Raw genomic sequence first — 4878 nt, 5'->3', positions numbered from 1 at the left:
CTATTGTTTCTGGAGTAGGACGTGGCAAAATTCTCACCCCAACCCGTGAAAATGCAGGTTCTTCCCCTTGCCCAGACAGTGTTGTGGCTAACATCTAGCAATGCCGCAACACCCCAGATGGGTATTCTTCAAATGCGAAAACGGCGAGGTATGTTCTTGTTTTCATTCGGCTTTGTCAACCTATTCAGTTCAATTTCGGTAGTTTATTGAGATGGACATGTGTGTAGGAAGGTGGATGCTTATTTTGGTATTGGGAAGAAAAAATGTTTTTTCATATCCGAAATTGAAATGCAAATTACTGATTTACGGGCCGGCGCGGGCGGCGGCCGAGCAAACCCCACAAAGCGGACCCGTAAAAGAGGATTCGCAGAGGATTCGCCGGCCAGCGCAAAGCGGACCTGTAAAAAAGGATATTCAGCCCCCGCGCCGGCCCGAAAAGCCATATTTCTGCAAACTGTAAATGCATTTAGCGGGTCGGGACGGGGTCTACCTCTTGGCCCAATAGGCATGGCCTAAACACCAAAAAATTACAAAAAAATAAGTACAATCTGCCATTACAGTACTGAAGATATTACATGGGCAAGATCCCAGCCAACATGCAGTTCTTTGCTGTGAGCGACCAAGAGCAGTGAGCTCATGGACGGCTCCAACTTGCGAACGAGCCACCTTGTCAGTACTTCTCTATCTCCTTGGACCAAGGCTGGCTATGCTTGGACGCGATCTGTGGCTGCATAATTAGAATGTGTTGCAACGGGTGATACCATATTAAAATGTTGTCAGTTCTCAAAAAATAATGTTGTCAAAGCAGTGAAAAGGAAAAGGCTACCTGTGAAATTATTTCTTGCTGTAGTTAGTTGTGAGCAGAGAATCAAGTTATCTGTAACAAGAGAATCAAGTTATCTATAAGAAAAGGAAACTAAGTTAAGCCATGGGTGTACTTTACTTTTAAGACCTGAAGCCTTTACTTTAAGCACTGATGTTGTGCATGGAAGCTCATGCTGGAATACCTTTAGCTGCATATTACATCACAAATAGCTTCCCTGCTGCAAAAATTATGAGTCACTTCCAAGGTTCAAACAGTTCTTTGAATTTACCATCTTATAAAACAATGTATATGACCTTAATGTAAACATGTCTTAAAATAGTTCATGCACGGGCTATAATAACATATGAAGAACAGATCCGTTCCAAGATTCACATGGTTTTTGAACCATCTATCATAGCCAAGAAGATTTGAATCGCAGAAAATGGGGCAGTACTAAGATGCAGATTTTTCAATAAATCATTGCACTGTAGTTTGAATCCCTGTGCAGAACGAAATTTATGTTCAATGAAATCCTATTAACCCAATGCCATAATCCAAGATAATCTACCGAATTGCATTATTGAACATGAGAACTTATTATTGGAATATGTCAAAAAGGAGATAGGACTCCATCAAGAATAGGTTATTTAGAAAATAAATTACATGTCAATTGCAATAAAAAAATCTTCAAAGCACGTTTGACATGACAATTTGGCTATCACAAATGCCAAATAAATTACAGCCTATAAAGAAAACATCATGTAGCTAGAGAAAATGGACTTGAAAGAACTACGTGACAGTAAATAGGAAAGAAGATAGTTTAGTCGGCAAGGCACATACAATCACACCAACAGGAAAGAAATCCATCTCCATCGATCAAAGTTGTTCTTCTTCTGTCGAGATACGACGAGCGAGCTATCTTTGAAAGAGCTACCTGATAGTAAATAAGAAAGAAGATAGTTTAGTCGGCAAGGCACATACAATTGCAACAACAGGAAAGAAATCCATCTCCATCGATCAAAGTTGTTCTTCTTCTGTCGAGATACGACGAGCGAGCTATCTGTATGTAGTGGAGTACACATACAGCGTAGTTAGTGCAGAGATGCCCTCATGCCCATCGTCCATCAATCGACTCAAAAGAAAAGGTTCCGACCAAGCAAGCATGAGAACCCCAACCTCTCACAGTCCACAGAAGAGCTATATAGCCTACAACATATCCTTGCTACGCAGTGCGCCCCAAACACTGACCTTTTTCATCAGAGAATGAACTTGTACTTTGGTAAGTGATTAATCACATCCACAAGTCAGTTTTATTCTGTGGAATTCGATGGCAACCTGCTGCCTCGATTTGGTGCTCTGTCATTCTGAAGAAACATTGTGTATTCCTACGCTAACTTTCAGGGAAAGACTGAACACAAAGTATTTCATGGTCAGAAGCAATGTCAGAATAGCACCTACCACGTGGGTATTTCTTCCTGTAGTACAAGAAACCATATGCCAGCGAGAAGCCAACTTCTTCAATCAATTTGATTAACTCATAAAAGGAGATATCTTTTCTGTCCATGAATCCTTCTAGAACTTTATGTTGTTGATTCTCATCTTGATAGAAAAGGCAAATTTTCCAGATTTCCACAGCCATCTACAATGACATGGACGTAAGGAGCATCAGCACCAAACCAACCTTACAGTGGCATGAAGTGAAAAGAAGGTTGGCATGTTATTTGTAACGATCTAGGATTTATTCATACAGAAATGGAGGGAAATATATCAGCCTTGTGCACTTTGTATGTTCAGTGTTTGCAGAGTGTACGCACAAGCACCTTGAGCACTTTACGTCATGTACGATGAATTTCAGAGTATATGAACTTTTAAAAATTCAGTACTAATCAGAGTACAAGATCTGGGGCCCCCAATTTTGCATCACTGCTGCATATATCAATACTAAGCAGAGTACTAAGAATCTCATAGTACTATCAATATTGCAGAAGATGTATTATTAATTTCAGAGTGCAAGATCTAGTGCCCGGCCCCAACTCCGTATAAGTACTCCATATATCAGTACTAATCGGGGGATTATAGCCTAAAACCAGGGGATTAAAGACTGAAACGTTTAACCGCAAAGAAGGGGGAAAAGGCAGCCAACATGTCACAAATATCTTCAAGAGATGCAGAATATACATGCCAATGCGATAGGATTGTAGCACACACAACTTCAGAGGAATAAAAATATTCAGAGAACATGGTACTGTTTTGCCATGCAATAATTCAGACTATAAATCATACTCGTACCAGTTTAGCACAATGACTAATGATTTTAGCGCACCCTCCATTCTTATCCTAGATTCACCACTGGCTGATTAACTACTTGCTACGAACTAATACCTACTACCAAATTCAGAGAGGAAGACACAGGGAGGAGGAAGAGAATCAGTCAGGATTCATAGTAGGGAGATGAGAGTAGAGGATACCAGCCGCGATAATTGTGGTAGTCCTTCTGGATGTAGCCGCCGGAGTCGAAGATCGACGATGTCGTGGCCGCAATGATGTAAACCACATTGAGGCAGATCTTGGCAGCAACAATTCAATCGGGCGTTGTCGGGCGGGCAGGCGGATGGGTGGGCGCTGAAGGGCAGCGTTGGATAAGGACGTGATGGGCGTTGGAGGGGTGGCGAGGTGGCCGCTGAAGGGCGGGAACAGAGGCTACCGAACTGGGGCTTCCTATTGGATGAGGTGGTTGGGGCGGCATCCATTGGAGGGGAGGAAGGGTTGGGTTGCGACGGGGGCGGCGAGCGGGCTGAGGTGCGACCGCGGAGGCGGCGACGGGGGCGGCGAGCAGGCTGAGGTGCGGCCGCGACGGCGAGGGGGCTGGGGTGTGGCGGCGGCGAGGGGGAATAGATCGGCCTGGGCAAAGGTGAGGATCGAGGAGAGGAGCAGATGCGTACGGGTGTATTTTTTCATCAAACCGTTTTATCCTTCAGGCTGGCAGATTAACGATGGATTGCGGGTTGAATAACTAAAACATAAGGGACTTTTTCACAAAAAGGCCGCGACGGTGAACCCGGAAACTCAATCCGTGCTTTATTATTATTAGGGAGAGATATAGGCGGAAGAAGTACGTCAGGGGGGTCACGAGGGGCCCACGAGGGTGGAGGGCGCGCCCAGGGGTGGGCGCGCGCCCCTGCCTCGTGGCCTCCTCGTAGATCCCCTAACATGCACTTCAAGTCTTCTGGCCTTCTTTCCTTCCAAAAATGAGTTCTGTGAAGTTTCAGGTCAATTGGACTCCGTTTGATTTTCCATTTCTTCGAAACCCTAAAACAAGGTAAAAACAGAAACTGGCACTGGGCTCTGGGTTAATAGGTTAGTCCCAAAAATGATATAAAAGTGTATAATAAAGCCCATAAACATTCAAAACAGTAGATAATATAGCATGGAGCAATCAAAAATTATAGATACGTTGGAGACGTATCAGGGACCGAATCATGAAACTCGGTCGGACTGGTTTGGTTCATAATGTGACCGTTAGGGTTTTCGATGGGACCGACATGTCAACTCGGTGGGACCGATGTCATTAGGGTTAGGGCATAACTTCATCTCGGTGAGACCGATTACACAAACTCGGTAAGACCGATTTTGGTAATAGACTAACCAGAGAGTTGGTCAGGAAAACTCGGTGGGACCGATTCGCTCATCTCGGTTGGACCGAAACATTATGAAAGGGAAACAGAGAGTTTGCATTGCAATCTCAGTGGGACCGATCGCTCATCTCGGTTTGACCGAAACGTTACGAAGGGAAACAAAGAGATTACAATCCCATCTCGGTGAGACCGAGATCCCTATCGGTGAGACCGAAAAGACTAGGGTTTCTGGCAGTGGCTATGTCAAGAGAACTCAGTGGCGCCGGATAGAAAATTTCGATGGGGCCGAGTTTAACTTTTGGTTTGGGACATATGTGGATATGAGAAAGTAGTTGAGGGCTTTGGAGCATATCACTAAGCATTTGGAGCAAGAACCTCATTAAGCAGCACCTCACCCCCTCTTGATAGTATTGGCTTTTCCTATGGGCTCAATGTGGT

The 4878-nt window shown here is 44.2% G+C and overlaps 1 long non-coding RNA gene across 8 annotated transcripts; it reads right to left on the bottom strand.

Moving 5' to 3' along the window:
- Positions 1 to 374: 374 nt before the first annotated feature.
- On the bottom strand, positions 375 to 3758 carry LOC125550821. Of its 8 annotated transcripts, none has more exons than XR_007301892.1 (6): positions 3274 to 3758; positions 2264 to 2444; positions 1646 to 1739; positions 953 to 1043; positions 827 to 877; positions 375 to 727 (listed from the first exon to the last, which is right to left on the bottom strand). It is a non-coding gene; the product is annotated as an uncharacterized LOC125550821 (long non-coding RNA). The 8 variants fall into 8 exon arrangements; XR_007301895.1 differs by having other exon boundaries at positions 966 to 1043; XR_007301897.1 differs by having other exon boundaries at positions 827 to 1043.
- Positions 3759 to 4878: the final 1120 nt, after the last annotated feature.

Source organism: Triticum urartu, chromosome 4 (genome assembly GCF_003073215.2).
Source record: "Triticum urartu cultivar G1812 chromosome 4, Tu2.1, whole genome shotgun sequence".
NCBI classification, from domain to species: domain Eukaryota; kingdom Viridiplantae; phylum Streptophyta; class Magnoliopsida; order Poales; family Poaceae; genus Triticum; species Triticum urartu.
This window is presented reverse-complemented; position numbering and strand designations above follow the sequence as displayed.